The sequence below is a fragment of the Notothenia rossii genome (genome assembly GCF_949606895.1).
Source record: "Notothenia rossii genome assembly, chromosome: 9".
NCBI classification, from domain to species: domain Eukaryota; kingdom Metazoa; phylum Chordata; class Actinopteri; order Perciformes; family Nototheniidae; genus Notothenia; species Notothenia rossii.
In genome coordinates, this window is record NC_136907.1 from 13,381,040 (window position 1) to 13,392,761 (window position 11,722).

Here is an 11,722-nt window from a genome sequence, read left to right on the forward strand (position 1 = left end):
TGACCAAAGATGATGATCAGCCATGGGAAATTCCAGCGAGTAGATGTGTCCGCTGCGAAGCATCGACAGGTCCTGCTCCATTAACACTGAGCACATGGAGAGGGGGGACTTCCAGTGTGTGAACTAGAGCAGTATGGTGCCAAAAGAGTCATGTCAATTGGTGGTTCTGACCACAACTCAATACTGGTGTATCTCCTCTCTCTTTCCCACACACATACTCAATAGACTTTGCTGACCATGTACCACAGACCTAAAAGCAGCTGTTTTTTTAATAGCTAAATTGAACTAACTCTTATTAGAACAGAGAAAATACTTCAACACCTGGGTAGTTGGCCCCAGGAGGAGAAGGCCGCTCGAGGACAAGACAAACATGCTTGCATCTGTAAAGGAAAACACACAACTGCACACATATTCATAAACATTTGGTGACCTGGATCAAAAGGAGTCCACCTAATGATAAAAGAGTAGGGTTCTAATGAAGTTATGGGAAAAGCATTGATGGAATTTTCTCTCTTTTTTCTCGTGGGGTTTTTTGAGCAGCATTGAAACGGCTTCCACAGGCTGAGGACAAGCACCTGTGCACGTCGGCAAACATTAAGAGCCAATGAATGCGTGTTTGTTGCAAAAATAGAAGAAGTTCGTTTTTGGCCTGTTACAGTTGATCTTAATTACTGAAAAATGCAACAGAAAAATGAGAGGAAGCAAGTGGGTGGGTATAGAGGGGAAAGAGGGAGTTAAAACTAAGGCGAGGTTGATTTGCTGCAGATGCTCCAGTCCACTGGGAACATGACATAAGGTTGATTCTTTAAGGAAATGGGTGTGTTTATATTTGTGTGTGGGTTAGTGAAACATTTAAACAAAGTTTGACCAGCTTAAAGGGCCAGCAGTAGATACATTACACTAGAAGTGAGTTGTTGATGATGAGGTTTGAATATTAAAGTTACAGGGATGGGAGAACAGATGAAGGTACACTACCTTTACCTTCAGCTACTGTTATTGAGAAGTCATTGAGCAAGGCAGTTGAGTTTCTTGATCATCATTCTTGTTTTGTTTGTGTATGATGTGGTCCTGGGAGAGAGTAGGGCACCATTTTAAGCTCATTACTTACTAATAATCGAATTACTCGCATACATTTGTTTTGAACATGGTCAGTTGTAAATCAGGGTATTTTATTCTGGATCCAAAACAGGACATGGCAGCTTCTTTATACATCCAAGGCAGCCCATTATCTGTTCTTATTAATAAAACTCTGGACCCTCCTAAACCCGCAGTGAATGATGAATTGGCCGCAGAAACTTGATATGGTTAACCAGTGTTAGCTTCTTATCAATACAGTTGTTAGCCAAGCTGGCAGTTGGTAGGAATTACAGTAAATGATCAATGATGGATTGCATTGAACATATTTAGATTTTCTGCAGCTGGAGTGAAGAAGCCAAAAATGCATTTAAAACTAGACATTATTTAAGAATGCAGTCAGGTTTATCAACATCAAAAATGGGATTTTTTTGCCTGTGGTGTCAACCATTTATTTGAGTTAGACCACAGCCGTGTGAATGTTCCACATCTTTCTCTCTCCTTTGCAAGTTCTGAATTCTCCCGTGGGAAGTGCGGTGCTGTATCCTGTGTGTCTGATGATGTGTCTCCTTTTCACACGGAAACTATTACTCTAACACTCACACACAGACTTGATTTTATCACTAAGGAGGTTGTTGCATTATATTAATCCCCTGGAGACGCACCTTGTAGGGACTGGACCCCTAATGGGAGGCGAGTCCCCATAATGTCAGTGTGTAAACAAACTGATGTCCCCACACTGTGATAAATACAAGTAGAACACACATACTCTGCACCCATTTTTGGAAAACACAGATTTGTTAATCAAAAATAGCAGTTTATGGTTTTCATCCATCCATTTCTCCTGCCTCTGGTCTTAAATCATAGCCAACAGCAGAACATTTACAGAAAGCCTATTCCAAAATGCTGTAATTTAAGCAATATTTTATTCATCAAGTAAGTAGTAAAAACTACAACCAGAATGCAAATCCAAGAGCTGTAACTATTTGGCATTGGGTATTTGAAAACTACAACAGTGTCTCTGTTTCTGCTGTGAGTTGGAATCATAACTCTGACTCTCATTATGTCTCCTCTGCTTTAACACTACGCCTCAGGCCCTCAGTTGTTATTTTAAATCTTTGCTAATTGTCTCACTTTGGCTTGGTTTCTTTCCATCACCTTATGAAATCCAGTTCATGCAATTCATGTGTAATGTGTACGTGTTGAGTTTTGCTGGCTGGTGATATGAATGTATTCAGGGCATGCTTGAGTAAATAGAGTGAAGTCACATGCAGGGATCGTTTCCACTTTCCTTTACATGAATAATATTATTGTAAACTATCTGTGACCTAACCTTTTCTGCTATAACTTTCCTGCTGAATAAAAACACATGTGGTGTGTTGGGTGAAGCTCGGGCGCCGGGCTGCTGATTGATGACATCACGGCTCCCCGGTGTGAAAGTGGCGGATTAGAGTAACTGTGGGTGCTCGTAAAGTTAAAGTTTGTGCCGTATCTTAGCTTCCAGTCAGGAAAACAATGCCAATACTTAGCCCAAAGGGGTTTATTTTTCATAACTGATAATTACAGGTTCGAGGCATTTACGTATTTATCTTCCACTGGTGTTTGTTTTTGCCAAGTCGCTCTTTAATTTGGACACTTGTCAGTGCTTGAATGGAAGTTGTTTTGCTTGGGTGTTTTCAGATGTTGTGTGTTCGGACAATGGATGAGTATGTGAATGGATTTGTACATGTTATGGCAAAAGGATGTGTTCTCTTCAAAAGCAGAGTATGTTGGGAAATGGGGGAAGAGTGCGTCTGTGTGTGAAGTGATGGTGGTCGTGGGTGAGGGCCTGATTTCAAGGTCGGACAGGAAATGCCTGCAGATGGAACAGTAATGTGGACACGCTGAGAACGGAATACAGGAAACAGCCTACACTGCAGCTGTGTGTGAGTATATGTGTGCTTGTGATTAGTAGCAGCAGTTTGCTATTATGCAGTATATTATATATTCAGCAGAGGCGATAGATGAATGCAGTAATAGGATGTATTGTTGCAGCCCACCAGGATGTTAGCATCACCCTGGTTCTCTTGCCAAAAATTCGACGAGATATTATCGTTGCATTTTGGATTTTACCAGAAAATGTGCAAGACATATTTAGGAAGCAGGTTTTTTTTCAGCATAATAATATTTTAGTTTGTTTGATCCTTACATATACATGATGATGATGATCTTTACACCCACCATACACCCATGTCTGTTTTTATTTTCACATAATATAATATTAAATGTGACAGCAGAGATTCAAATTCTGGCACATGTTGACCCTGGAGGGTTTTCTGTTACTTCTGTTTCCTGCCTGCCTGTGTCTGTAATAGAGCCGATTCACACCCGGGTCACTAATGCAGGAAACCATACATCTACCAGCGAGACAAAGAGGAAACCCCACCCCCAGTTAAAGATATTCAGAGGGGGAAACAATGTTTAGAGGGAAAACACATTAGAGGTTCAAGGTTGACATATCTTCATATACACTGGCTAATAAGCGTATGAAAACATCTAGTCCGTATGTGCTCCCATGAAAACTCACACCATGTCAGGTTTTCACTTCTTGGGTTGTCTGTTATCTCAACTGTTATAATATAATTTAAAAAAAGGGTAAGATAAACTGTTAAAACTTTTTCTTTTTTGTTACGCCTTTCACAAGTCTGCTTTTTTATTTTATTTGTCCTCTTTTTGTATCGGAAAACTAATGGTTTCAATAATATTCGATTTTTTTATTTAAATAAATGTTTGATTTCTGGCTTGTTTGTTTTCAAAGATACATGAAGATATTCAAGCATTTTTGGTTACAGACAAGGGAAAAGCAATTCTAAAATCATTCTGTAACTAAAATCTACTATCAGACAAACGATAATAGCTTGCTCTGATGAAATTATATTTAGAAAATAGATTTTTCTAATATACTCTAACTTCAATTTCACAGTTTAATGAGTGATTTTAGGGACACATACACAGAGACACACAAACCCTCCTTCACTCGGTCAGTGCTTTGATTGACAGGCAGACAGGTAAACCACAGGGCATTCCAAGGCTGCTCAGGTGTGTGTGTGTGTGTGTGTGTGTGTGTGTGTGTGTGTGTGTGTGTGTGTGTGTGTGTGTGTGTGTGTGTGTGTGTGTGTGTGTGTGTGTGTGTGTGTGTGTATGTGTGTGTGTGTGTGTGTGTGTGTGTGTTGTAGCCTCATCACTATTCATCAGGCTCCGCTGTATTTGCGTCTCATCTGCATACGGGTCCAACAGGGAACAGATTAGCATTAGAGAGAGAGAGAAAGATGGAGGAGAGTAGAATCACTTTAATTTTTAACAAGATGATACGAAGGAGACACAAAGGCCCAAGTACTGCTGCTGACACAGCCAGGAGAGAGAGGCGTGTGGCTGTGTGTGTGTGTGTGTGTGTGTGTGTGTGTGTGTGTGTGTGTGTGTGTGTGTGTGTGTGTTTGGATGGGGGTGTAACAGCTATACTGAGAGGTATCAATCATAAGAGAATGAGGGTTGTGGAAATGGAAATAAACAAAGGGTTTGTGTTTTCCAAATGAAAATAACATTAAAGACCATCTTGTGGTAACGTTGCATATTGATCTCCCCTCCTCGCTCGTTCACTGTGTGTATTTGTAAAAAACTCTGCTGAATACAAACATCAATTGTTCATAAATAAATAAGTGGGATAAACAATGTACCAAAGTCACAATGGAGTCAATATCTCATTAGTGGACTCCACACAGACTGATACACACACACAAGTCATTTCTAACACTTAACTCAAAACACAGTCACTCATCAGCTTTGTTCAACCCATGATCTTTATTCAACCTTTATATTTCTTTAACATGTTCTTGTGTGAGTAAGAAACATATATTTTTAAAAGATGCTTGTTAAACTGTAGATGTCTTAAATGTTTATACGGCTATGCCTGTATATACTATTTGCTTATATGCTGTGAGCAGAGGTTATTCTAGGTCAACATATAAAAACACGAAGAGATAGTTTGTGTGAAAATATAGACATTTCCCAGATTGCAATCATTATAAACACTTTCTCATGTCATTAATAATCTGTGACACACTAAGTGTTTTAAGAGGGACCTTTTTCTCTACTTCAATGTTTGACAGCTTATAGTTACTTTGTATGATATATATCAAACGTGTATATATACAACCCACTGAATGGCAACTGATGTACTTTTACTTTTTAAACTGTATGTTGCTGGTTAAACTAATGTGATTGAGTATTGTTATACTGCTTTATTGCTAATTCTACCCATGTGAAATCACTTGATATGTTTAGAAAATGTTAGGAAGTTCCTAACATTTGAGGAGGGGTCATTTTTTTCTGCCCACACAATTTAAACCCCAGTTACCTCCACTTCTAGGAACTTGCAGCCTCATGCATTCATCAACTTAGTAGAAACACAAACTTTGTGTCTGAGCTGTCACACCATCACACTTCTCTCTCCAGGTAACCCCCTTGGGTTTTTGTGATGTGCATTTTCATGTATCCATCACGGGAACATCAGGCCCATGGTGTGTTCACATCAGTGCCCTGAATATAATTAATACCCTTCTCAGTGTTTCTCCTCTGATTTGTATTTTTGACTCACTCCCTCCCTCCAGCCTTCCCTGTCACACCATCCCTGCCTCTCCCTTGTGATCCTCGCACACCTTGATCTGTAACTCCCTCACTGCTACCTTTATGCCACATTCAAACCTTTTATCTCTGTAATGTGGCTTTCCTTTTCCGCTCTCTTTATATCATTTAACTCTCTCAGTTGCTTTTGGCGCTTTTATCTTTTTGCTCTCAGCTCACTTTGACAATCTTACCATATTGAGGTGAATGGTTTGCAAAATGGAGCTGGTTTGTGGTGAAATACAGTACAGCTCAGGTCTTGGACTGTAGAGAGTGCAGGCGTACCTTCTGTCGGAGACACACTGTCGGAAAAAAAATCATTTTAGTTGTGGTGTTGTGATGTACAACAGTCCAGAAAAATAGTGATACTGTTTACAAATGTTAACAATATGACCAACAAGTCTCTGTGTTACTGCACATAGCACTCTTGAGTCACCAGGATCAGAGCATAGGATAGGATCATTATCAGATTCCCAACATTCCCATCTCACATTCCCACAAACAACGATTTTGCTACTAATTTGTCACCCGTCAGTGTTGTTGCAGTAGAGACATTCAGCAAAAACATTTGTGTCATGGCAACATTTTGTGACATCACACATCATTTTAAAGATGTTATTTTCAATGAATGAGAATGTGCACACAATTAAAAAATAAGTCACTTATCCTCCCAGGACGTATAACTAAAATCTGCTGCTTTCCTAGTATTTAAGGAGCTTTATTACCATTTACAGCTAATTGTTTTGCTGTCTTTACTGTTTTGGTTGACTGAAAAGTGCTAACAACTGGCTTTACAGTCCCTGCTCTGCACCAAACAACATGCAGACACATTAAGCGTCTCTCTGGTAAACATAGCCATATCGAAGTACAATTTTACATTTCAGCAAAATGTTTTAAGCTGCCACATGAGTCGCCTAAACACAACAAAAAACTGTAATTGCAGGTTTACATTGTTTTATTTTAGAAACACAATTAATTGAATAGCTGTCGTTGATTCAAAGTCTCCAGGTCAGAATACTACATTACCAAGTGTTCAACATCATTTTCTCCGGGTTCCTTAAACTCCTCTCCTCACAAACCCATTCCCATGAAATATAATATTTTTGCCAGCATCAAAATGAGTTTGACTGTAGTTCAGCTCTAGAGTTAATTTTTAATGCAGCGACACCTTGACAGCTTTTCACGCCCCTCTTCATTAAACTCTCAATCTTTTATCCACCTTTCACATAACAGTCAATCCTCCCTCTGGGGCCCTTGATGATGATAAGGCCCCACTGTTCACCAATCGACCTCCTTTCTCTCTCTCTCTCTCTCTCTCCCTCTCTCTCTCTCTCTCTCTCTCCATCTCTTCTGGGCCCCTCGGCCGCTGTAGTGCCATTCCTAAAGTGTTGAGGCTCCCTGAGGACATGCACTGGATGGCCGTCCCTCAGGGGGCTGGCACTGCCACCACACACACACACACACACACACACACACACACACACACACACACACACACACACACACACACACACACACACACACACACACACACACACACACACACACACACACACACACACACACACACACACACACACACACACACACATACATACACATGCTTTGACTCCCACTTCAGACAGCAGTGGTCTCAGCGGGGCTGCCCTGCGGCATGCTGGGTACCTGAGAAGCCAATGATACCAGCGCAAGGCCAGCATGTTAAGTGGTGTGTATGTGTGTGTGTTGCCTGAGTGGGGTCAAAATGTTAAGTGGTGTATTAATCAGTAGTAATTGTGTGTATGGTCCATTAAGGCAAGGGCTGGCTGACAGACAAGGGTGAGATAGAGAGGGGAAATACAGCGATGGGTGCGTACGGGTGTGTCGCCCAACAGAGAAGTGAAACTGGTAAAAAAAAGGCTTTTTAACTGTAAAATCCTTTCTACGGCACTCCATACTCTATATCTTTTTTTAAACCCCCGTTTTGTTTGCTTTTTCATGCACCCCCCCGCATCCTCAATCTCCCTCTCTTTTTTAGAAACTCATCCATCTGTGCCCGGAGCTGTTGTGAAGTTGCTCTCCTACTTTTAGAAGCAGGAGTTAGCGAACAACGGTCACCACTGGAAAAACAAGGCTGCTTCCTGCTATCTGTCTTACTGCTTCACACACACACACACACACACACACACACACACACACACACACACACACACACACACACACACACACACACACACACACACACACACACACACACACACACACACACACACACACACACACACACACACACACACACACACACACACACACACACACCTTTCCCCCAGTGATCTCTGCAGGCTGATTTGGTATTCAAGTGCTGTTGCGCGCCCAGCAGGCCTAAAGCTCTCTTTGTATTGTTTTATTACCCAGGGGCTAGGCCTTGCCTCACATGCACACACACACACACACACACACACACACACACACACACACACACACACACACACACACACACACACACACACACACACACACACACACACAGACACACGCACACACACACACACACACGCACGCACGCACGCACGCACGCACGCAGGCACACACACACACACACACAAACACACACACACACACACACACACACACACACACACACACACACACACACACTATGAACCAACCCAGATAGCATAGAAGTGCAAAGCAGGATTAGCATATTAACGTATTAGTATCCTGTCTGTCAATTGGCTCTGTCTGGTTTTCTTTCTCTCACATAATGTCAGAATGGAGAGGAAGAGTTTCATGAAGAGGAGGGAAAGGAGGAGAAATTGAGGGAGATAAGGAGGAGGAGGAGGAGGAGGAGGAGGAGGAGGAGGAGGAGAAGAAGAAGTGGCGCTGTTCACTCCTCTCCAATAGACAGATGGTAGTCTGACTCCTGCTGAGTTGTCAACTGGCCAAGAAAGAAAGAGGGAGAGGAGGAGAGGTATTGAGACGAAGAGGGGGAGAGAGATGAACCTTTCCTCTACTTCTTCATCCTCCTCTCTCAACCTCTCACTCACTTTTGCTGCCAGCTTCAACTCTTCTCACCCATCTCTCTCCTTCTCCACGCTGTACTTCTCTGAGCCGGCCATCAATCTCTCCAATCACGTCTCTGTTTTTGTTGCTCATCCGTCACAAGTTACTATTTTTCTTCCGTACTTTATCTCCTTCTTCTCAATGCTTGCATCCAGCTCTTCCTTTCTATGAATCTTTCTCTCTTCCTCTTTATTGCTTCAGAGGGAAATTAGCTGCCTTGTCTGGATGAATTTAATAGAGAAAGTAAAAAGAAATTGAGAAATGTAGGGGTCATAGAGTACAAACCTTCATTAAACGTGGGGAAAGTCATTTACAATCTTTTTGTAGCTGCATTTCTTTGTAATGAGACAGAATAAAAATGCACATTTCCAGGGATGCAAACCTGAGTACTGTACCTACAGTAAGTACAATTTTGAAGTTTTTCCTTTTTATGCTAGTTCATACTGATAAACTACTAACAAACCCCAATTTCTTTAAATAAAATGCGTAAAGTCAGTGGCTTTCAACCTTTTTGGCTAGTGATCCTTTGGTCACGTTTAAAACTAGTTGTTAGCTGTTCCATCAAAGAAATGTTTCTAATTTAAACTTCTGATTATTTCATTTAAATAACTGTTTGATGCACAAAAAGATCTAAGAGGTATCAGAAATGGGGCGAAGTTCAGGCAGTCAACTCGAGCACTTATGCTGCATTCATACATAACGCCCCTTGCCACTCACAACCAATCAAACAGAGTCTCCTTAATATGCCGCTCTATTTAACCTGCCAGTTCTCTCTCCATGCATTGCTTGCTGCTGCTATTGCCGCAGCTACCTTTACGTCGCTGCTGCTTGCCTGCCCCACCACCACCCCAGCTTCCACCCCAGCTTCCACCTGTAGGCTCGGGGTTAGTCATTTGATCATCACTCATCGTGCTATGTATATCTAGAGAGTGATGATGCCCGAGCCTAATCGCCAAAATCAAATATATGCTGCTTCTAATAAACATGTTAAAGAAACACGTGAGTTGTCTGACTGAAATAGTTTTCTCTTGTACTGCATGAATCATCTCACGACCGCTCAGTTTTATCTTGTGACCCCAAGAAGGAAAACTCAAATACAGCGCAAGGGTAAAAATACTGCCACATTGAAGCAGTCTGATAATATCACGGGCTTATTTATCAGTCATTGGGGCCATTTTATATAAAAAATGATTACATCTATACTGAAACATGTTGCGGGTAAGACTTCTTTACCTTTACTTTAAGTAAGAATCTTAATACAGGACGTTTATGTGTAACAGATTTATTTTACATTCATGTCTTGGTACTTTTTCTAAAGTCAAATATCTGAATAGCTCTTGCACTTCTTCAGGTCTCCCAGAGGTAAAAGTCATGTTGAATACATCTCTCCTGGATAAGCCCATTTAAATCATTCTTCCCAAAGTCTTTATCTGACAGCTGCTTTGTTTTAAGACATGTAGTGCCATGAACTGTCTGACACAACAGGGGGCAGTATGGTTCTGTCCCTCACCTCTTTAGGCTCACCAAAATACTCTTTAGTGTAATGGAAGACAACATTTGAAATACAATAAAGCAAGATACAATAGGGTTTGTGTGCCTTTTTAAATGTAACTGACTTGTACAGAGGCAGTCAATATAAAAAAAAAACTTAAAAAAGGTGTAAGGATTAAGTTTTGAAATATGTAAAGAAACTTTACAGCTTGAACCCATTTTTGACACGGATAAAGAACGATGCTGCTCTCGATTTTGCCTGTTTTCCATCTTCTTTTCAATATACTGAAAAATGCAACACTGCAGTTTGGCATTTGGTGCAAAGTCGAGGAAAAAGAAGTGGGCTTGTTATCAGAGACTCCACTGGAGCTCGTAGTTTTTTCACCCTTTTTTATTTCAGCTTTCTTCTGTACCAAAAAGGGCACGATTACTCAAGAATAACAAGGGGAAATTTGAGCCAACAGAAGATCAGTCTTTCTTATGATTCATTGTTTTTCCATTGCTTTTGTGTTTTGCAACTCAGGGGTCAGCATCTGTAAATAAATCCTAAAATTATAGTTTTGAGTTTTGTGAAACATGCACTACAGTGAATCAACCAAACTCATTTTTTAAAATCACATTTTTTCCCATCTGATTAATTTCATTCACCAAATGCTGTGGTAAATCCTATAATACAGTTTAATAATAATAATAACTATAATAATAATAACAGTAATAATAATAATAATAATAATAATAATATATTACATTTATTATAGCTTAGTTGGTTTACTGAAAACTCACCAAGAAGATGTTTGCTGTGATACATTTCCAGAAAAATCCCTTGAAGTGCTAATTGGTCTTTAAATGTTAATGGACTTTAAACCAAACACAATCATTTATGTTTAGAAAAACATTTCTTTGTTGAGGTCAACTCTTCTGACTCATCAGAGTTGTCTGATATTTACTCTAAAAACGCATCGTATTAATGCCTCAGTCCCTTGAGAAAATGAATATGACAGTTTTTGATGCTAATATTACCCCATATGAACATACATCCTTGTTTCCGTCACACAGGTGTTTGTATTCATTAGCGCTTGCTGTTGGAGCTTCATCAGAACTAAAAAAGGCAGTTTGTTTTGTCGAAACACACAAGGTTTTGTAGCTCCCTGGCTGTGCGTTCGCTGTTTGTGTTAAAATGGTTTTGCGCATTTGTCAGCTCAGTATAGAACTGTAGCAGCATGTGTGTGTGTGTGTGTGTCAATGCACGCCTGTCTCTGCGTGTGTGAACACATTTTTTGTCTGTGTGATGTACTGATGAGAAACACTAAAATGACAGCCGAGAGCTGTGTAATGACAGTGTGAAAAGTGTCACTTTTCAAACAATTTTTTGTGGAGTGTGTCTCTCTGTGCTTTCTTCCATTTGCTTGTGTGTTTCTTCACACACATGTTTATGCTGTTGTATGTGTGTATCAAT